This window comes from Leuciscus leuciscus, assembly GCF_965113295.1.
Source record: "Leuciscus leuciscus genome assembly, chromosome: 2".
NCBI classification, from domain to species: domain Eukaryota; kingdom Metazoa; phylum Chordata; class Actinopteri; order Cypriniformes; family Leuciscidae; genus Leuciscus; species Leuciscus leuciscus.
In genome coordinates, this window is record NC_138726.1 from 30565833 (window position 1) to 30589864 (window position 24032).

At 43.6% G+C, this 24032-nt stretch overlaps 2 long non-coding RNA genes across 2 annotated transcripts in view; one reads left to right on the plus strand and one right to left on the minus strand.

Moving 5' to 3' along the window:
• LOC309493128 overlaps positions 1-3874 on the plus strand; it is a 103137-nt gene extending 99263 nt beyond the window's left edge. The window contains exon 4 of the long non-coding RNA XR_014203808.1: positions 3569-3874. This is a non-coding gene — a long non-coding RNA (uncharacterized lncRNA). The remainder of the gene's footprint in view (positions 1-3568) is intronic.
• The window catches only part of LOC309493115, a 108628-nt gene extending 90547 nt beyond the window's left edge, over positions 1-18081 (minus strand). The window contains exon 1 of the long non-coding RNA XR_014203794.1: positions 17699-18081. This is a non-coding gene — a long non-coding RNA (uncharacterized lncRNA). The remainder of the gene's footprint in view (positions 1-17698) is intronic.
• Between the last annotated feature and the right edge of the window lie 5951 nt (positions 18082-24032).

A 24032-nucleotide genomic window follows, 5' to 3' on the forward strand; every position in this document is an offset into this window, starting at 1 on the left:
TCAGCCTATTTGTGTAAATTCTAAGTTTTATAGTTGCTTGGCTAAATATAGCATGATTGTGCATAACGCTAGAACGACGTCTAGGATACTTTTCCTCGCTTCAATGATGAAAAAGGATTGTTTACCTTGTATCCTAAATCTGTGTGCTACGACGCATCACAGGTGATGAATAGTTTTACTGGCGCCATTTGTATCAAAGGGCACTGTAAATTTTAGTTATTTTTCATTGCACTCATGGACAAAGTCGAACTGGAAGCCATGTTAATCTTGGAATAATACAGCCACCGTAGGAGTTAAAGGGGTGGTATAATGCCCTTTTCACAAGATGTAAAATAAATCTCTGATGTCCCCAGAGTGTGTATGTGAAGTTTTAGCTCAAAATACCCCACATATATTTTTATATAGCATGTTAAAGTTGTCAGTTTTTGAGGTTGAGCAAAAACGCAAAATTTTTGTGTCTGTCCCTTTAAATGCAAATGAGCTGCTGCTCCTGGCACAGAGGGCGGAGCTACAATTGCAGCTTTGATTACACCACACAGACATGCACTGAAAATTTCAAAAACTTTTAGCCTTTTATGTTCAAACCGAAAATCAGACAAACATGGAGAGACTCAAAAAGTGACCAAAACCATTTCTGAATGGTTAGTTGATGAATTTACGTAGCTTATGTGTAGTTATCTTCCAGTCATTGATAAGCATATTCTGTCTTGATAATCTATAAATCGTGTTCCAGGGGCGGGGTTTATGTAAATTTAAGGGTTAGTGATGTCACTAACCCGGGAGGAATATCGTGTAGTCCCTACCAGCCGTTTGTTGTAGTCCTTAAAAAGGAATTTCTTAAAAAAAAAAATCTCCCTTTGCTTTGAAGTTTGAGCGTTGTAACTTTGCAGATGTTGTTTATGCTCAAACAGCAACATTACACACTAACTAAAGTTAGAAAAGTGAAATCATAATCAACCACCCCTTTAAAACGCTCTCGGAATGGGCTAGAAAGTAATATTCAGTTGGTAGTCATATACAATTTCACCATTAGATGGGAGAAAATCTTACACAGTGTAGCTTTAAAAAGCAGAACAAATCATCTATTACTTTGGCCTGATATTGATACACCTCAAATAAAACTTATTACTGCCTTCTCTAATGCAGACTTCAGGATCAAAATGTTTGTTTAATTTGCCTAAGTGACCTTGATTTTTAAACATCGATGTTATTATTAAATAGTTTGGTTGTCAAGACACTACTGCTATTGTAGTACACGAAGGTGGCACAAAGACTCCCTGAAGAAGTCCCTCACTCGTAAGAGCATTGCGTTAACAACACAAGGTTGTGGGTTCGATCCCAGGGGATTGCACATACCTATGTATAAATGTATAGGATAACACAATGTAATTCGCTTTGGATAAAAGCATCTGCCAAATGCATAAATGTAAATGTAACACAAGCAGCTGATCGCGACTCCTGGCGGTGCACAGTCCATCAGGCCACCTCCCTCTTTGAAGATACACGCAGGGCCAGTATGGAGAACATAAGGAGAAGAAAGAAGAACCGTGTCCCCTCAGCACCCATCCTGGACCAGACCTTTACCTGCAGCTGTTGTGGCAGGACCTGCCTGTCCCGCATAGACCTCGTCAACCAGTGTGCCTGTATAAGACGTGGATGTCCTTCCTAAATCTTCGTTCGCGGAGCCAAGCCATGATGATGACTGCTATTGTTGATGCATTTACACTAAAACAAATAATGGTAACACTATAGTATGGAGAACAATTCTCATTTTTAAATTGTTGCTGATTAGCTTGCATATTGGATGCGTATTGGTACTTATAAAGCACATATTAATGCCTTATGATACATATTCTACATCCCTTTATCCTACTACCCCATACAACTACCTACTAACTATTAATAAGCAGCACATTAGGAGTTTTTTGAGGCAAAAGTTGTAATTATGCTGCCTTCACATGCTATCAGAAATTTTCTTCCTCCCACTTCTGAAGTTGTGATTACGAGCTCATGTCATTCAGTTTTTGACTTGAGAGGGCATTCATGTCCTTTTTTTTTTTTTTTACTAGGAAACTACTATTTACGATAATTTCGTTAGCAGGTGAAGGCAGCATTAATAGTGAATTTGCGTTCCCCATTCTTACGTGTTATCAAAATAACAAACACTGCTAAGAAATTCATTTTAAAAATGATCAAAAGAATGATATTAAAAAGTATAATCATTTACATTAATATAAAGAGTATGTCTCTCTGTCGCATGCAATGTTGACTACAGACAGTACATGTCCAAAAACATTCCCTGCCACTTTTCGTAGCAATAAACAACGAGTCAGTAAACCAGTTTAATCGCTTAAACGATATGAAAAACTTAAGATAGCTTATATAAGATGCTCACTAATCCCTCATCTTTAGTCTAGTTAAGTAGTTAGTAACGAAAGGCTAGCATTGTTAATGAACAGGGGAACGTTATCATAAGAGCCATTGTGCAAATGAATAGCAATAAAACACATATCATACTCATAGCATTCCCGCACGATCATATAGATCAAAATATTACGTGTGAGCCATTCATCTGATACCTGTCTGCTGTGATTACATGTCTGAGTGTAATCTGTGCATGTCTGCAGCCAGACCCTATTGGCTTATTAATTGCTACTTTTTATTGTTCTAATGCATACAAATAAAATTATAAATGTGTAATTGTAAATGTGTTGCAAACTGTTATTGCATCTGTTTTGATATTTTGGAAGCCCATCCTGCAGTCTATTTCATAGACAGATCATTGCTGATATCTGTCTCTGTAGTTCATACAACTTTATAGTCAACTTTACTTTTCAGTTTAACCTTGTTTTGTTTTGTGCTATGTGGGTGGGTAAAATACTTTTTCATACTTTGGATCTGATTCTATTAGTGTGCTGGCCTCAAACTGTGCTGCCCTCCAAACTGAAGTTGGCGTTAAGAAGAGAGGTCACTTTGAGGTGTTGTTAATGTCTCACCACATGCCCCGGGCTGGGCCAAATGTTTCCCTCTCAACCACAGATATATTCAGTTTCGAGGAAAAACACAAAACACCTGGTGTGCAATGTAATGTCTTTTCAAAGAATTTGGTTTTCCTCATGAATCTTTCTTTTAAAATATCTAATTTATTCTTCTAGCATTTTCTGGTATAACTTATGCCATTGTGTTTGTTTTAATGGGGGCTTAGTGTGTCACACGTATTCAGTTGAGTTTAGGGCGCTTTCACACTTGGTTCGATTGCCTGTTCCGAACCCTAGTTCGATTGCACACCCGAGTTCAGAAGACAGTGTTCACATCATCCAAACGAACCGAACTCTGATGTCATTCGAACCTGGGTGCGCACCAAAAGTGCTAGTGTGAAAGCGCCCTAGTTTCGTTTGAACTTAAGTTCCTCCCTGTTCACTCTGTGTTTGTCGGTTGTTGTTTGTGTTTGCGTTGTTGCACACACACATTGTTACACCATCTGTCTGTACCTGAGCTTATTTAATTATTAAAAGTCATTTCGTATTGGAACCTGTTATCATCCTCATCTTCTTCATCTTCGTGACAGATCGACCGACCTAATATTGATTAGGCAGCGCGATTTGCTGTTTTGGCTCGTGAGAGCATGGATTTTTTTCGTTTTCACCGAAAACTTCTGTCGCCCTGGGGCCAACTACCACCAGCCAGTAGGTCTCCCAGACACCCGACTAGACTGGAGGGAGACCTTCATCTGATGTCAGTAGAGCATTTTTGGAAAATGCTTGAAAACACTAGTGTGGACGAAGAACGTTTTGAAACGAAAACTCCGTTTTCAAATCTATCCGGATTAATCATCACAGCTGCTCATCATTTAGTTTGTCTTTGTGACAGAGACTGTAATGCACATGCCTTTGTTTATAAACTATAATATGCTTAAAAATGAACAAATTAAAGGAGAACTTCACTGATTCTAAGGCAATGTTAACTGTAATTAATTGAATATGTTGTTGCTGCTCAATGTGCAGCATAATTACAGCTTGTGGCAACTCATTTGATTCAAGTAACTGGTTTTAAAACGTTATATTTTAAATTTTAAATAGTTTACAAATATTTGAAACAGATGAACATCTCACCCAAGGTATTCTTCTGGTAAAAGACTGGTTCTCATTTCAGTCCTGCAAGAAATAAGTATGAATCAGTTTTAATAAATTAAATTAAAATGTGCCATTGACATGCTGATCGGGACAGACCATCTGCAAGAAGAAAACTGAAAATAAATAAATAAATCCATCATCTTATTATGGATATTTTGTGTTTAAATTTTAAATATACAAAGTTAAACACAAACATAAGGCCAACATGCAAATGCACGTACAAACTACTAATATGTAAAATGTGTTAGATATTGTTAAGATATAATCAACAGATACATCGTTTGTACACATACGGAGCTCAGTTACACCTGTACTTCAAATAAACCGAATGCCCTATAAAGCCTCACAGAAGCATGAGGATTTCACAGTGTCCACTTTGCCCTTGTCACTGAGGACCAGAAGAAGTTCATCACACAGTAGATGTCATCTGAGGTCTAAAGCCTGACCTGAGCATGTATCAGCTCTGAATGCTGACCCCTACAAGCTCAACACTCAAACTGCATTAGACAACCTGCATCAGCATGATGGCAGGGATTTAGCTGGAGAAGCATTTAAACCGCCTCATCCAGACCGTCCTCGGTGGATTGCAAGGTTACTGCACTATATAGACCTTAGAATCGGTCTGCTTTTATGGCCCATAAATAATACAAAATGTATAATGCATAGCGAATAATAATCGTAAAACATCACAGTGGCAGAAATGTCTCTAAAACTGACCTTAAAGAGCATATTTCAGGTTAGCTTTCTCCAGAGCCAGCTGTGTAGAAGTTAACTGTCCCTTTTAAATATCAAGATTACAGTAACATTTGACTGTATATAGAAAAACAGCATGATTGCAAGTCTGATACTTTTACACTAGAGTTCTATAAAAGAAGTACATTAACTTCCATTTTAGAAACAATATTGTCAGTTCATTTGTCTGTTTTCCTTCTGACAACAAAAATAGTTCCAGACAAAGCCATAGCAGCATTAACCACTGTGCTTGTCTGAGCAACATACAAACCGTTTACATGGACTATACTTTTGTTGTGATTGTATATCTATTTTTATTTATTTATTTTTTGCTCCAAAACTAAGAATGAGCATTATGGCTGTTTCACATCTCTAGGCAACACACAATATGGTGTTCCTGAATGAATCAGTGTTTTTGGACAAATCGGTTTAGTGAATCAGTCAATTAGCCACTTGTTTCGCAAATGAATCAGTGTTGTTGAGTGAATGACTCACTGACTCATTCATTAAGAGTATGGTTATATCTGAAATATCAAACTCTCTATAGCCCCTTTCAGACAGCGTGTTGATCCCGTAAAATTGCCGTAAAATTACTAGAGTGCCTTCTGTGTGAACGCCAGTTGGAGAAGAGTTCTTCATTTTTGAACATTGTTTTGAACATTGTTCTTCAGTTACTTAAAAGCGAAGAAAGGTAGGCCGTTTGTTTATGATTGGGCATAATGTTTCAGGCCTATAATAAAAGTTTCAAAAATAAAAAAATGGTGTGCACATCCCAAACACCCAGATTGGGTGCAGGTGCAGGTGCAGGACAACTGAATGATAAAGACAAATAAGGAAGTGTGAAGTCCGCACACTAAAAATTACTGCTCCAAAAAAAATTGTATTCAAGCAACGTTTCGACCCTCAGGTCTTCATCAGGCACAAGGTGAAGTGCCTGATGAAGACCTGAAGGTCGAAACGTTGCTTGAATAAAACGTATATGCTCCAATTGCTCCAATTTTTTTTGGAGCAGTAATTTTCAGTGTGCGGACTTCACACTTCCTTATTGATTAGCCACTGAAGCTAAGCAGGGCTGAGCCTGGTTAGTACCTGGATGGGAGACCTCCTGAGAAAACCAGGTTGCTGCCGGAAGAGGTGTTAGTGAGGCCAGTAGGGGGTGCTCACCCTGTGGTCTGTGTGGGTCCTAACGCCCCAGTATAGTGACGGGGACACTATACTGTCAAAGAGCACCGTCCTTCGGATGAGGCGTTAAACCGAGGTCCTGACTCTCTGTGGTCATTAAAAATCCCAGGATGTATTTCGAAAGAGTAGGGGTGTAACCCCGGCATCCTGGCCAAATTTGCCCATTGGCCTCTGTCTATCATGGCCTCCTAATCATCCTCATATTCTGATTGGCTTCATCACTGTCTCCTCTCCACCAGTAAGCTGGTGTGTGGTGGGCGTTCTGGCGCAATATGGCTGCCGTCGCATCATCCAAGTGGATGCTGCACATTGGTGGTGGTTGAGGAGATTCCCCCCTTCTATGTAAAGCGCTTTGAGTGCCGAGAAAAGCGCTATATAAATGTAATGAATTATTATTATTATTTGTCTATAATAAACGTTGACCTTTTAGTAGCGTGTGACGTGAGTGTGTTTGCGTGTAGCAGAGACAGTGTGCATCAGAGAGCGCTCATCAAAGAGCGCACGTCAGAGAGAGCTTAAAGTGATATTGATGTTGGTCTCAGGTCGGGTCGGGTTCGGGCTGAAAAATTGCAGCCGTTGTCGGGCTGGGGCCGGGTAGGGCTTGAACACCATGGGCCAGGGCCGGGTTAGGGCTGGAGTTTTTGGCCCGTGCAGGGCTCTAGCCAGCACCAATGCCGTAATGGGTGTATTATAGTGATAACTTGACGCACAACGGAATGACGGCTTATCGAATTAACACGTTGAAAAGAAGTAATAATGGAAAAAAAATTGGATTTGCCCACAAAAAATGTTGTTCATAAACAACAAAGTTTGAACATCAACATCTAATGCCTGATCAGCTGTTGTACAAAGCAATGCAACACTTCCGCTGTTGTACCACAACATGTTTTCTACGCGTACGTTACACGTCACGTGTCTTTACGGGATGTGTGTGAACGCACTCACAGATTCTGGAAAATCATTGACAGTGTGAATGAACCAAAATCAAACGATCCCATTACAAATCCCGGGACACATTATCCGTGTATTTTCCTGAATCTCTGTGTGAAAATGGCTTAAGTACTTTTAACCCTTAAATGGATGCCAATCATTATCCGGGTCTTTAGCGACCCGGATCTATATCTAATACAAATGGGTCCATACCTGTGGCAATAACATAAAACTCTCCTGATATTAGAGTAACAATTACAGGAGAATAAATTATGCTTATTTGGCCTCCTTTTGAAGCTTGGAAGGCTTCAGTTTAAGCAGATTTTTTATACCATCATCAATGTCCTTGTCAGATCTCATTTCCCAGTACATTCAGCATCTGGCTCATATTTGCGATTTCAAATTTTATCATTTTCAACATTTTCAAAATCAATATTTTGATCGCTGACAGCTTCCTCACCAGATCCACCATCAAGTGACAGTGACACTAATATTTGATTGTGTTCAGTATTTGCTCTGCAGTAAATCGCTGAGCCATTTCAAGTTTTGCTGATGATTCTTCCTATTCTTTTGTTTTCTGCCTGTGGTAACTTTGAGTGAAACGTCACTTCATCATTGTGTATCAGACATTGCCACCTTGTGGAATAAAGGTGAAACGCACTTATTCAGTTTTCAAAGATTCAATTACTGTTGTACAGAATAAGTATATTTACACCACGGGTCGTTATTTTTATTAATTTTTTTGACAAAGAAAATAATGGGAGAACAGGTAATCTTTTGTATATTTTTTTTCTTGTTATATTGTTTATAATTGATTGAGAAATATTAAGAAGGTTGATGTCTAACTTTAAAAAATGAATGAGGAGGAGGGTAGTGAATGACATCCCACAGGTATGCGATTAAGGATTAAATATGGTAATTACATTGCAACCTTTAAAAAAGTATGTTCCATATTCTTTGGAACAAAAAAAAATTGGTACATAACTTCAAACTTGAATAATTTGATACGTTTTCTAGCAAAGCCACATATAGGCTCAACTAGCCAGCCAGATGACTTGCTGATTAATCTTCTTTTTTTTTTTACACTGAACATAACTGGTGAAATCCTTCATCACATTGAAGGTCAAGAAATGTGTTTTCTAATTGGAACAACCTTCTTTCTTTTTAGATCTGCATAAACCACAGTCGAGTTTGCGGTTTTACAGTTTGTTTACGTTTCATATCCTTTGACTGAGATGACTCGTGGAATGATTTGCTGAATCTGTGAAAAGCTTTTCTCGACACTACAAGGGGACAGGAAGGGAGTCAGGAGATTTGGTTATTTGTTTTTTTCTTTCATGTCTGAAGTGCAAATGGGTAATGATCTATCAAGACAGATGCTCCTAAACACAGTCATTCATTTTTCCATCCATGCTCTGTGTATCCGTTTGATAAGTTAATTAAAAGTTCACTCAATTATATTTAAAATGTGACCCCAGTTCAGGTCTGGCTTGAGTTTAGCTTTAAATATTTAATTGCCAGATCCCTTAATCTGTTTTGCGTTTTGTCTAAAGCATCAAAAACATATACTGTAGTTTATAAGGTCCTAATGCTTCTGCAGTCATGATAAAATAATTATCAACCACTTTTAATTATAGTGAAATTCACTTGCGCAAGTAAAGATTATGACGCCTATTACTTTGTTTAGAGACTACACTTCAGTTGTTATGTAACAGTCTCATATTAATTTAAATCATATAGCCCATAAAGTCTTCATTGTAAGATACAGTACCCTATATTATACTTTGCATATTATGTGGTCTCAAAACATAATGACCAATGTCGACAGAAACAAAAATGGAAGTTTGCATTCCCTAAATACCTGAGGGGATGGCAAAACCTATCATAATAAGTCGAAATGTTATTGTATTGATACACATTACATTCTTTATCAACTACCCATGTGGGGTGCAATATTTATTCATCCATTACCCTAGTGTCCACATTCATTGTATGAAAAAGAACAGCACAACATATATATATTTTTTTTTTAAATACTATATATATATATATATATATATTAAGACTCAGACTAGTTGGTTTTACCATCTTGCTTTGCTCTCTTAGTAGGTATAAATTATTTGTTTAGCCTCTAACCAAAATTAGCCTCTTGACTGCTGTGTTGTAAAGCTGGCTACATACACAGTATATCATTAGGTACAAGTTTTTATTGACAGCTCATTCAGTGTGGTTGAGATCTAACGTGCACCTTGCCAAACTGATCCGTTCAAACAAACTGCAGGTGTTTCATGTGTCACACTATGGAACTATTGCATGTGGTGACATTAAATTTACTTTCCCCCCAGTATGGCTTTAACTATAAAAACTGCTATTTCTGACTCAATATTATGAAAGACATGTAAGCCAGTTAGGCAATTTGGTTTTTCCTGTAAAATGTCTGAGGTGAGCAGATATGGGGATGAGGCACCTCAATTACGAATATCAATTGAATATTAGCAGAGGATTGTTGCCAAAGGTTGGGTGGTGGAAGGTGATTTTTCTGAATAACAAAATCAAACAAAATGTTCTCTGTTGCCACAGAAAACTGAAACATATCACAAATGAAATGAAAAATTTCACTCTGAACCTTTCTCTGTAAAATTACTTAATCCATGCATCATTTGGACCTTTTTGTCTGTGTAATCACCATGACCTTCTCTACTAATTTTCAGGCTAAAATTTTAGAAACAGTCAACATTGAGGGATTGAAACTGAACATTGAAACGGAAATTCTAAGTGAGCCTGGCTTAAGTGTAATGAAATGTCTTCTTTTTTACTTTTTAAAAGATACTTAATCCATTCAGCCTGGTTCATATGTGATGTTGGCTAAAAAATGGCATTATGATTATTATGAATTCAAATTATTCCAATTTTGGAAAACAGACTGGTTATATGGTTCCTGTACTGATGGGCATATGATGTGCAAAACTCTGCATCTGACACAAATTATATAATATTAAATTCAAATGCTAGATATTGTAGCTCTGTGATTAAAATATTAACATCAAACTTGTCCACTGTCTATATCTTTACTGTTGCTTTTCTACAAAATCCACAACACAGTAAATGAGTTTTAGAGGTTTGAAGTGTGACAAATGTACAGAGCCTTGTTATGTGTTAAGCCATGTCTGATTTGCACTGCCACTGACTGACCCAGACATAGCCAGAGGGAATGGGCTGAACCCAGAATTCAAACTCCACTGACCCATTTCTCAAATTGTAGCTTCAAAATGCAGTAACAAGTCTACCTGTTTTTCTTCAAGCAGTTATAGAGCAGAGGGTTAGCAGTCCGCTCCACTTTTTCAGAGATAATCATTATATTTTAGTTTTGCTTGGCTATGGTACTAGAAAAAATCTTTGCTGTCCATATAAAACAACAACAGCATTATTTTAACAATCTAAGCGCATAGTCTAAAGCGCACGGCGCAAGTGCTCTTAGGGCATATCTGAATCCCCTTTTAGTTTAACGACAGGAAAAATGGTCGGTGCACCCGGCGCATGGTCTAAAAGGGTTGTCCCTATTCTCTTAATGAGTAATGGGTGTGTTTTGGGCGTAACGTGCAAAAAAAACAAAAAAACAATCAGAGTCTCATCTCCCATTCCCTTTAAAATCCAGTTGCACTTTCGGCATGGCGGATTTGCTATTTACATGGAGGAACTTGCAAACGGAAAAACTGAACGCTCATCTAGCAAGAAAATGGATCAACTATTTAGGCGCCTATAGCCGCACATTACTAACATGCTCTTTAAATAACAAAAAAACATGTTGCGCCATTGACTTTAGACAAAGTTTCAGTTCGTCAATGGTGCAGTCTATTTCTGTTGCCTCAAAATAGCAAAGCGCCAACAATGTGTCTGAACACATCTCATTTCAGACCAGCACGCCCATGGGCGCACAAATGGGTGCAAATGCATTTGCTATTTAAACAAAGTGGCGCATGTGAAAATAATAACTGCATCGTGCTGAAACAAGCAAAGAACACCTGCATCGCGCCTGGCGCTACATTGCGTCGGATGTATGATAGGGCCCTATGACATTTTGTGTCTTGCAGGTTTTATTTTTAAAGTTTTAACATGACCACCATGTTTTTAAGACACTGTGTCAAGCTAAAAATGACACAATGCACACAATGCACACAATGCACAATTAAAAATGTGATGTAAAACACCTGCATTCCAGCTGTTAATAGCTCCCTACAATGGCTAGTGCCCACCTACTGTACCCTTTCATTAATTCATTTAATTCCATTCACCTTATTTTGCAATGTGGAAGTAAGCTATTTTCTTTAAATATGTGAAATTTCTGATTCATTATCCACTATAGGTAAACGGTAACACTATTTGCGCTACAAACCAGTGGGATTAAATAAATGAACATAATATGAAATAAAATACCAGTTTGCAAAATTATGCAGCATCGGGCTGTTTTGTACAGCTAAAATTGGAAGCTGATGACACCGGAATCCTTTCACATTCAAAATACAAATGGCCTGCTCTTACATCAAAAATAGGCTGGCTAGTGCAAACACTACCTACATAATTAATATTAATAAATGCTCCTAATTAATATTCATGAGCCAGGCTAATACAATTTATAATGCTTTTCAAGTCAGACTACAATCCCAAAGCATTCTCTACTGTCCAGCATAAAATCACTATGGGATTCTCTTTAGAGGAACTTCTAAATCTACGTTATATGCATTCATCTCATGTATGACACTATTCAGTGAGGGAACTCCTGCTTGTCTGTTTGAACTGACAGTGCTTTAGTGTACCTCAAACAGCACACGGTACCTGAGTTCCCAGCCCAACTGTTCACTGCAGAGTGATCCATATGGGATGGGAGACATGTCCCAATTAGTGACTGTGCATTTCTCTTTGACACCCTCCCATCCTCTTGCACTGACAGGTCCTTTTGTAAATTTTCAATTGAATTGTTGTGTTTGGGCCCTTCTGCTTAGGCCTAATAATTGGTGACACAATTGTATGTGAGTGGTCACCATGGGCCTGTGAAGAACCTCCCTCAATATGGTGCAGCTCATAAGTTTAATATATAGCTGGTAAATTAAATTCCTGGCAAGGCTGCAAATGCAGAGAGGGAGAAAGGGTACTTGGCACAAAAAAAAAAAAAAAAAAGCCCTAAGGGCAGTCATCTGAACTCACCCACTTTCTTATTTGGAGTTTGGAGGAGAATGAATGAGAAAGTAAATTGAAGTTGGACTGAGGTAAAATGGGAGTTTGGGGAGTGGGAGCAGTTTGTTAAGAGCCCTTTATCTTTTATGCTGCCTTGTAGGGCTGGATATTGATGCACATTTCTTGATTTGGTTTCAATTCACAAGCTCTTCATTTAGATTCAAATAATAATCAACTAAATCAAAAAATAGTTTAAAATAAATTTAAATGGCATCTCTTGTGTAAAACTGTTATTATACCAATGTGTAAACTTATTATGAAGTTAATACTATATATTTGTCACAGTGGGTTGAAATGATGACGGAGAAAGGATCTAATCGCAGCAGTGATAGTGTTTATTTAACAAAATACTCAGGAATCAAGACACGAACAGAACAACTGCACTAAAATGTGATGAGAACGAAATGAACAATGAACAATGAACAAGACAATGAAAAAGAACAAACACAGGGCTTTATTACTCGGAACCAAACCAATTAATGAAATGAATCACATGTGCATTCACTAATCATACAATGAATAGCCGTAGAAACAGATGAAAACCATGGGAACTTAAATGTGCTGTAAGCGATGTCACACGTTTTTTAGGCCAACATTTTTTTTGTCACATACAGCAAACATCTCCTCACTATCCGCTAGCTGCCTGTCCCCTGAACACACTTTAAAAAAACGCGGCCTCTGTAGACAGCCCAGGCTCCACAAACGGCAAGAAAAACAAACTGGACAGGTGGGTATCCAGTTTGGTTTTTCTAAATGGTTCATGACTGTTTCAGGAAGCACGGAAGGGAGGGAGGTGGGGAGACGGGATGAGGAGGAGGGAGGGTCGAGCTAGCCTCCGTTTTGTTTGACAATACTTTGAACGTCAACAAGAAGTGACGTCACCCAACGTCGCTTAGAGCACCTTTAACTAAGGGGCTGTTTACATGACACCTTTTTTCTACTAAAAACGTAAAACTTTTTAAAAACGTAGAACTAGCCGTTCGCTTACACGACAACGGTGTTTTGGGTGCCTGAAAATGCTAAGTTTTGAAAACAGGTTTCAGAGTGCAAGTTTTTGAAAATGGTCCCCGTGTAAACAACAAAAACGCAAATCTCTGAAGACAATGACGTCATGCACATGCGTATTACGTGTTCAGTCTATAGTGTTTCATCGCCATCTAATGGCATGGCAGCAGAATACAAGGGGTTTTTATTCCTTTTTTTGTGGATCCATGTGAATGGGGATCGTTTTGACAATGGTGTCGACTAAATGTGACACCCTTTTGTCTCATGGACTTAATGGACATGTGCACGCAGCATCTTCTTCATCTTTGTCACAGAACGACCGGCCAAAGTAATGGATTATGCAGCAAAATTCGATTTGTGATTGCCCAGAAGGGACTTTATTTAGTTACACTGAACAGTTTTGTCGTCTCGCCATCTGTGCGCCCTTCAACGACGAGACCCTGAAATCGTTGTTTTGGATCGGGGCCAACTACCACCAGCCAGTAAACCTCCCAAACACCCAGGAACTAGTCTGGACGGAGGGCATTATCCAATGTCTGGAGAGCTTCTACCCCCAATCCAGATTACAGCCAGACCCAGAGCCCAGACCACCACCACCCTCGACCGCGGAGACTTCGCAGACGGAGAAAGACCGCCCACCACAATGAGCCAGAGCCAGAAGAGGAAGGGACAGCACCAAACATCACCCTGGAGCCGGTGTCCCAGACTGAGTCTGGCCAGGGTTGTGAGCCTGCGACATCAGCGGCTGTGGGTATACGGGTAAAAGTGGACACTGAGGACTGGCTGATTAACCTGGATATGGTGGTACTGCCTCCCACGCCCGATATTATCTGTCTGTCCTGAACCATTGCTGTTTCAAGAAGGCACTGAAACTTGTATGGACTGTGAAACATCTGCTTGTCCGTCATCATCACTGTTTCAAGACAGCAGTAAGACTGTATCGTGGACCTGTTGGGAATTGGAATTACCATTATTGATCACATTTACCTCTGTCACCTTCACTGCAAAGCTCAGCAAGTTCTCCAGCCCTGCCTCTGCTAGATGCCTGCAGGACTGAGGCAGAGCCAGTGTGACGGAGGACAGAGGTGGAGGGAAGGAGGAAGCCACTGTAGCCGTAGGGGTGGAGTCAAAATGGGTCTTCCCCGAGAATGCCTTGCTGTGATGTGAAACCTCAGGATGTGCAACCACCAGCCTCGCCCGAGTGAGAGGATCCTGTGGCTCCGCCTCCGGCCTCTGATCTCTTCACTCGACATTGGCCTGTCGACCAGTTGGCTCCACCTTGGCTCCTCACACCTTCGGCTCTACCGGCTTCCCTTGACCCACCGGCTCCACCTTGGTCAGTCATCCCTCTACTTTCACCACGGACTTGCAGGCCTTCCGATGCACTCAGGCTCTCCACCCCTACGGCTACAGTGGCTTCCTCCTTCCCTCCACCTCTGTCCTCCCACACACTGGCTCCACCTCAGTCCTCTGGCACTCTGACTCCGCCTCAGATGCTCGTTGCCGCGGCTTTGCCAAGGTCTCCATATCAGTGATGTTGCTCAGTACCATCGGCTCCCCGTCTGCACCCTGGGATCCTTCGGCTCCTTCTCCGTCGGCCGTCACATGGATGTCGACAGCCCCGTCAACACCTTGGCTCCTCCCTCCCTCGACTCTGCCATGGGCTGTCATCCCTGCTGAGCTCTGGGTCTGCATCGTCGGGCATCTACCATCATTGCCGCCGGGGTCCAGTCATCCTACCATCCCTTCACCATCTCCTATCTCCTGTTATCATCCCTCCGCAATCTTCTGCCCTCTCCATGCCGAGAGGTCGCGCTTTCCAGGAGGGGGTGTTCTGTAACACTCATTCAGTTGTGTTTGATCTCTCACAGAGATGGGCAGTATTTTAATTAAATGTATTTAAAATACATATTTAATTACTTTTGCATAATTTGCAATTTGTATTGTGTTGGACAAAAAAAGTAATTTGGAATTCAATACTCTGAGAGACTGTATTTTGTATGTAAAGAACTTAATTAAATATGTCATTTTATTCTCAAATTATATAAGATCTTATAAGCTGTTTTGGCACTCAGTTTTCTCAAGATTGCAACATTTCATATCTAATCAGCTAATTTCACTCAGTGACACGTTACCATGTATGACTGTCTTTGGAAGGCCTTTGTCTTTCAAACATGTACAAATTCACATCATTTCATATTTACATGCAATGCAGAGATTCCCCAACTTTTTTTGTCAGCTGAACTTCTTTGACCTAATATATTTACTTGAAGAAAGCCTTTAGATTTTAAGTTAATAATTTAGGTCAATAATAAAATGATACTGATGTTGGTTAAAGCTGCAGTCGGCAAGTCTGGCAGATTGGGTCGATTAGCCAAAATTTTGAATGTTTACAACTCTCATGCCCCTCCCCACTACCAGCGAGCACCCTCCCATCGAGGTCGTGCTCGTCAGTGCGTCACTGTGCGTGTGTACCTGATTTTCTGTGAACGCGTCCGTCTCTTCAGCATCTATCAACACCATGGACTCGGAGGTAGGCTGCCCTGGCTAATCTATCCATAGATAGCAATAACCGAGGAATTGGAAGCTTGTTAGTAGATTTTCTCTCCGCCATCATGCTTCATGCAATCTCCAGGCGAACTTCAGGCGTGGCGTGTGCATGTGATATTAACGTGCGCGAGTGAGGGGGGATCTGTGGCGTGTGCACGACCTGTGATTGACAGTCAGATCTCACACCCCCCTGCGCTGATTGGACCCGATGATCCGGGAGCGGTGGATTTTTGCAAAACAAATAACACGCTCCAGGTGGAGTTAGAAGCTTTTTTTCTAAAACCATCTTATTTATGTTGTTCTGTCGGATTATAGTGTCAATTTCACTGAATATGATCAACAATGTTTTGCCGGCGGCAGCTTTAAAGGGATAGTTCACTTTGAAATTAAATTTTGGTATGTTTTAGCTTACCTCAAGGGCATCCAAGATGTAGGTGCATCTAAGATGTAGGTTTTTTCCGCAGTAGTTTCAATTTTGATATTTTTAGGTCAAACCGTTCTTGTCTGTCTGTCATATAATGCAGGTCGATGGTCACTGTCTCAAAGAGCATGCACAGAGTCCAAATTAAAACAATTCCCCGTCGTCCAAATTAAGTAGTTTACTACTAGTACATATTGACATTAGTATACTTACTACATAAAGTATACTTAAAAATATACTTGAACATTACTCAAGTTTACTTCATAAAATTAACTTGAAGTATACTTTTTTTCGTAAGGGTGGGGTTCATGATGGAACTGCAGGGCTTTTGTGAGTTTAATGAAAAGCTATTAAGTAATTAGGACATAAAAAAATAATAAAAAAAAGTTTTCTAAAAAAAGATTTTTTTTAAATTGTTTACCCTCATGCTATGTGACCATTAAAGGGATAGTTCACTTTGAAATTAAATTTTGGTATGTTTTAGCTTACCTCAAGGGCATCCAAGATGTAGGTGTCTTTTTTTTCGCAGTAGTTTCAATTTTGATATTTTTAGGTCAAACCGTTCTATACCGGCGGGTATAGATATATACACTAGATGTCGCATTGGCTAGCCAATGCGACATCTAGTGTATATATCTATACCCGCCCGCGCTCTCAGATCATTTGGACGCAGCTGTGTTCAAGAGGTAAAAACGATATAAATACTGTTCGTTTTCTCACACAAACCGCTCGTTTCGTGTCTTGGGCCATCAATGTGTACTTACGATGGGGAATTGTTTAATTTGGACGACGGGGAATTGTTTTAATTTGGACTCTGTGCATGCTCTTTGAGACAGTGACCATTGACCTGCATTATATGACTGACAGACAAGAACGGTTTGACCTAAAAATATCAAAATTGAAACTACTGCGGAAAAAAAGACACCTACATCTTGGATGCCCTTGAGGTAAGCTAAAACATACCAAAATTTAATTTCAAAGTGAACTATCCCTTTAATGGTCACATAGCATGAGGGTAAACAATTTAAAAAAAAATCTTTTTTTAGAAAACTTTTTTTTTTTTATGTCCTAATTACTTAATAGCTTTTCATTAAACTCACAAAAGCCCTGCAGTTCCATCATGAACCCCACCCTTACGAAAAAAAGTATACTTCAAGTTCATTTTATGAAGTATACTTGAGTAATGTTCAAGTATATTTTTAAGTATACTTTATGTAGTAAGTATACTAATGTCAATATGTACTAGTAGTAAACTTGTAAGTTAACTATTTTAATACCGCTTGGGACTAAATTGGCCCACTTGAAGTATATAAAAGTATATGTTTAAGTGTACTATAAGTGTAACAGTAGTAAACTTTAAGTGCACAACTAGTTCATAATTATGTTTCTCATTTGTACTGCAAGTGAACTTATGAGTATACTAGTAGTTTACTATTTTAATACTTGTAGCAACTTTGAAGTATACTCTCAGTAAACTACTAGTTTAGTAGTTTTATACTACAAGTTCTCTTACGAGAGGTCTCTCGTACTGCGTAAGATATCTTACGCTAGGGGAAAATCCTTTTTCCGCGAGATATTGAAGCCAAAAATTATCCTTAATTTTGTAATAATGCAAAACGCGTTGCGGCAGCATGCAGACATAGGCGAGGCAGCTCGCGCGCCTATTGGCTGCTCTGCGGCAACTGCAGCAGCCTATCGAGCGAGCCCTGGCGTGACGCCAGACCCAATCAGGGCACTTCGCGCCCGCTGCGTCACGTCCCGCCGAAATGGGCGTGGTCTAGGCCTATAAATACCGCTCGCAGGCAGCTATTATCTGATTTTTCATCCTTCAAGCGAAGCACACGCATCGCTGGAGCTGGAGAAGAAGCCGCGCCGTCTGAGAGAGAGCACCTTCAGCGGGACGAGTCACTGAAGTCGCTTGCCGCGCCGCCTTCCTGCCTTCCTGCTGCGCTTTCCGGCGCTCATATCCTTTCCATTACTCTGTACTCTGTTTGTGTGTGTGTGTCGCTGCTGCGACACACATTCTAAAAGAGCTAGCGTCTTTTTCAAGATGCCTTCCTGCGGCTCGTGCAGAGCCACACTCAGCGACGGGGACCGCCACGTGGTTTGTGTTTCCTGCCTGGGCGAGGAACATGCAGTTCTCGCGCTCGCTGACGGCGGCTGCCCTCACTGCGAGCTGATGACTATGGCGACTCTGAGGACTCGCCTGGCCTTCTTCGCTGAGACTGCTCCCCCGCCCGCCGCGGTGTCGCGCCGTAAAAAGCGCCGTGCCCTGCGGGTCCCGGAACCTTCCCCCAGCCGCCAAAGCTCGCCGGTTCGCCCGCTTGCTTCCCCGGCTTCGTCAGCCTCTCTTCCTGACGGACAGCGGCCGCCGTCTGCCGCCGCTTCCGTCGACATCGCTGACGAGGAAGCCCTGCTGGGAGAGGATGATTCCTGCTCTATCCTGGCGTCAGGCAATGAGGATTGGGCGGGCTCTGAGGATCCCGCGCCCCCTGCCCGCACATCGTCAGGCAAGAGAGCGTCCATCGAGACGGAGCTCATGCGAGTACTCGCACAGGCCGCGGCGAGCCTCGGCCTCGAGTGGTCTTCGCCCGAGCAGCCCGCTCACAACCGGCTGGATGGCTTTTTCCTGCCTGGGGAGCGCGCTTCGCCTGCGTCCAGACCAGCGCCTTTTCTTCCTGAGTTACACGAAGAAGTCGCTAAGTCCTGGAACGCCCCCTATTCAGCTAGAGTGCGTCCTGCTGTTTCTTTGGCATTCTCTGCAGTTGACGATGCCAAGAACAAGGGATACCTTTCGCTGCCGCCGGTCGAAGAGGCGATAGCGGCCCACTTATGTCCGCCCTCCGCTGGACGGCGCGCTAAGTTGGCCCTACCCTCTAAAGCTTGCCGCACGACGTCAAGCCTGCTCCGCCGCGCTTTCTCCGCCGCCGGGCAAGCTGCGTCAGCGCTGCACACCATGGCTACGCTACAGATCTTCCAGGCCGATCTCCTCCGTAAGCTGGATGAGGAAGGACTTGACGCGATCTGCGTGCCGGACTTAAGGAGTGCCACGGACCTTGCTCTCCGTGCTACTAAGTCTGCAGCGCAGGCCATTGGACGGAATATGGCCTCCCTCACTGTGACCGAGAGACATCTTTGGCTGACGCTCTCTGAAATGGCCGAGTCCGAGCGTACCGCGTTCCTCGACGCCCCACTTTCCGCCACGGGCCTCTTTGGATCCTCCGTCAAGGATTTTGCGGAGAGATTCGCAGAGGTACAGAAAGCGTCACAGGCTATGAAACACTTCCTCCCGAAGCGCTCCAGCTCTGCAGCAGGCCGTGCGAAACCGTCTGCACAGAGCTCACAGCCCCAGCCACCGTCCACTCCCGCTCATCCGGTCGCCGCCCCGCCGTGCGTGGTCCGCGACCTAGGATTACGGTAAAGCCCGAGGCCCCGAAGTCGTCCTAGCACGTCTAGGAAAACGACGGTGTTCAAGTCCCGCTGCGGCCGGACTCACACCAAAGCTATTCGCTCGTCCAGTTCCAGCAAATGTGACTGTTCCAGTGTTTTCTGCAGCCAACAAGCCGGTTCTGTCACCCGCTTGCCTGCACACAAATGCCGTTTTCACGGCTACCCAGATAAATCCCCAAAAGAGTGTATTTTCTGGTGTCCCGGCCACGGCCGATGGTGTCTCATGTGTAGTAAGAATGCCCACTGCCCAGTGCCCATCTCTACACACAAGCACAGCCTGTCACACAGGGCTCGCGCACATAAAATCGACTAAGAACGGTTTGACCTAAAAATATCAAAATTGAAACTACTGCGGAAAAAAAGACACCTACATCTTGGATGCCCTTGAGGTAAGCTAAAACATACCAAAATTTAATTTCAAAGTGAACTATCCCTTTAATGGTCACATAGCATGAGGGTAAACAATTTAAAAAAAAATCTTTTTTTAGAAAACTTTTTTTTTTTTATGTCCTAATTACTTAATAGCTTTTCATTAAACTCACAAAAGCCCTGCAGTTCCATCATGAACCCCACCCTTACGAAAAAAAGTATACTTCAAGTTCATTTTATGAAGTATACTTGAGTAATGTTCAAGTATATTTTTAAGTATACTTTATGTAGTAAGTATACTAATGTCAATATGTACTAGTAGTAAACTTGTAAGTTAACTATTTTAATACCGCTTGGGACTAAATTGGCCCACTTGAAGTATATACAAGTATATGTTTAAGTGTACTATAAGTGTAACAGTAGTAAACTTTAAGTGCACAACTAGTTCATAATTATGTTTCTCATTTGTACTGCAAGTGAACTTATGAGTATACTAGTAGTTTACTATTTTAATACTTGTAGCAACTTTGAAGTATACTCTCAGTAAACTACTAGTTTAGTAGTTTTATACTACAAGTTCTCTTACGAGAGGTCTCTCGTACTGCGTAAGATATCTTACGCTAGGGGAAAATCCTTTTTCCGCGAGATATTGAAGCCAAAAATTATCCTTAATTTTGTAATAATGCAAAACGCGTTGCGGCAGCATGCAGACATAGGCGAGGCAGCTCGCGCGCCTATTGGCTGCTCTGCGGCAACTGCAGCAGCCTATCGAGCGAGCCCTGGCGTGACGCCAGACCCAATCAGGGCACTTCGCGCCCGCTGCGTCACGTCCCGCCGAAATGGGCGTGGTCTAGGCCTATAAATACCGCTCGCAGGCAGCTATTATCTGATTTTTCATCCTTCAAGCGAAGCACACGCATCGCTGGAGCTGGAGAAGAAGCCGCGCCGTCTGAGAGAGAGCACCTTCAGCGGGACGAGTCACTGAAGTCGCTTGCCGCGCCGCCTTCCTGCCTTCCTGCTGCGCTTTCCGGCGCTCATATCCTTTCCATTACTCTGTACTCTGTTTGTGTGTGTGTGTCGCTGCTGCGACACACATTCTAAAAGAGCTAGCGTCTTTTTCAAGATGCCTTCCTGCGGCTCGTGCAGAGCCACACTCAGCGACGGGGACCGCCACGTGGTTTGTGTTTCCTGCCTGGGTGAGGAACATGCAGTTCTCGCGCTCGCTGACGGCGGCTGCCCTCACTGCGAGCTGATGACTATGGCGACTCTGAGGACTCGCCTGGCCTTCTTCGCTGAGACTGCTCCCCCGCCCGCCGCGGTGTCGCGCCGTAAAAAGCGCCGTGCCCTGCGGGTCCCGGAACCTTCCCCCAGCCGCCAAAGCTCGCCGGTTCGCCCGCTTGCTTCCCCGGCTTCGTCAGCCTCTCTTCCTGACGGACAGCGGCCGCCGTCTGCCGCCGCTTCCGTCGACATCGCTGACGAGGAAGCCCTGCTGGGAGAGGATGATTCCTGCTCTATCCTGGCGTCAGGCAATGAGGATTGGGCGGGCTCTGAGGATCCCGCGCCCCCTGCCCGCACATCGTCAGGCAAGAGAGCGTCCATCGAGACGGAGCTCATGCGAGTACTCGCACAGGCCGCGGCGAGCCTCGGCCTCGAGTGGTCTTCGCCCGAGCAGCCCGCTCACAACCGGCTGGATGGCTTTTTCCTGCCTGGGGAGCGCGCTTCGCCTGCGTCCAGACCAGCGCCTTTTCTTCCTGAGTTACACGAAGAAGTCGCTAAGTCCTGGAACGCCCCCTATTCAGCTAGAGTGCGTCCTGCTGTTTCTTTGGCATTCTCTGCAGTTGACGATGCCAAGAACAAGGGATACCTTTCGCTGCCGCCGGTCGAAGAGGCGATAGCGGCCCACTTATGTCCGCCCTCCGCTGGACGGCGCGCTAAGTTGGCCCTACCCTCTAAAGCTTGCCGCACGACGTCAAGCCTGCTCCGCCGCGCTTTCTCCGCCGCCGGGCAAGCTGCGTCAGCGCTGCACACCATGGCTACGCTACAGATCTTCCAGGCCGATCTCCTCCGTAAGCTGGATGAGGAAGGACTTGACGCGATCTGCGTGCCGGACTTAAGGAGTGCCACGGACCTTGCTCTCCGTGCTACTAAGTCTGCAGCGCAGGCCATTGGACGGAATATGGCCTCCCTCACTGTGACCGAGAGACATCTTTGGCTGACGCTCTCTGAAATGGCCGAGTCCGAGCGTACCGCGTTCCTCGACGCCCCACTTTCCGCCACGGGCCTCTTTGGATCCTCCGTCAAGGATTTTGCGGAGAGATTCGCAGAGGTACAGAAAGCGTCACAGGCTATGAAACACTTCCTCCCGAAGCGCTCCAGCTCTGCAGCAGGCCGTGCGAAACCGTCTGCACAGAGCTCACAGCCCCAGCCACCGTCCACTCCCGCTCATCCGGTCGCCGCCCCGCCGTGCGTGGTCCGCGACCTAGGATTACGGTAAAGCCCGAGGCCCCGAAGTCGTCCTAGCACGTCTAGGAAAACGACGGTGTTCAAGTCCCGCTGCGGCCGGACTCACACCAAAGCTATTCGCTCGTCCAGTTCCAGCAAATGTGACTGTTCCAGTGTTTTCTGCAGCCAACAAGCCGGTTCTGTCACCCGCTTGCCTGCACACAAATGCCGTTTTCACGGCTACCCAGATAAATCCCCAAAAGAGTGTATTTTCTGGTGTCCCGGCCACGGCCGATGGTGTCTCATGTGTAGTAAGAATGCCCACTGCCCAGTGCCCATCTCTACACACAAGCACAGCCTGTCACACAGGGCTCGCGCACATAAAATCGACTCAGATCGGTTGCGCTTCAAACATGGTGAATGTGCCCACTACCCAGTGCCCACTAACACCACGTTATGCATGTCTCACGGTTTCTGTAAAAACGAAACCAACGTGCATTCGCTTCACTCAAGCGAACGATGCTTTCGGTGTGATAAATGTGCCCGCTGTCCCGCGCCCACATCCACACATAGACATGACAGTTCCCACGGGAACCGCCCAGCCCTCCCCCTCGCGGTTGACCACCGCAGAGGAGTCGAGCGCGGGCAATCTGCCCGCTGTTATCAGCGCGCCCCATGCCTCAAATATCACGAGCGCGATGCTTGTGTTGCAGCACGCCGAAGCTTCTCCATCGCTGAGCGAGCGTAGCGCGCTTCGTATTCAACCCCTAGCTATTCATGCAGACGCATGGGCAAAGCTGCCCGGGGTTTCGAAGTGGGTGCTGGACATTATAAAAAGAGGCTATTCGCTACAGTTTCGCCGATGCCCTCGCCGCTACTATTGAACAAAGGGGCCATAGAGCCTCTCTCTCAAGTTCAGAGCGAAGGAGGGCTATACAGCAGATACTTCCTGGTACCGAAAAAAGACGGGGGTCTCAGACCCATACTAGCTCTAAGGCAACTGAACAGAGTGCTTGTGAAGCGACAGTTCAGGATGCTCACGACCAGACAAATCCTCGTGCAGATTCGCCAAGGAGATTGGTTTGTGTCAATAGATCTGAAAGACGCGTATTTTCAAATACAGATAGCGTCACGTCACAGGCGATATTTGAGATTCGCCTTCGAGGGCCAGGCATATCAGTACACAGTCCTGCCGTTCGGTTTATCCCTGGCACCCCGTACGTTTACAAAGTGCATGGATGCGGCACTCGCACCCCTCAGAATGAGAGGCATGCGAGTACTGAACTATTTGGACGATTGGCTGATTCTAGCGCAATCTCGTTCAGTGCTCATAGAACACACGACCGTTTTACTCGATCACCTCGAGAATTTGGGTCTCAGTGTCAATTGGGCGAAGAGCTCTCTGTCACCCAGTCAGAAGATATCTTTCCTGGGCACAGAATTGGACTCGCTGTCCATGATAGCGCGACTATCACCACAGCGCGCGGTAGACATTCAGCGCACAGCGAACTCGTTCCGCTGCGGCGCGTCTGTCCCGCTCAAGAAATTTCAGAAGATGCTGGGTCTCATGGCCTCAGCATCATCAG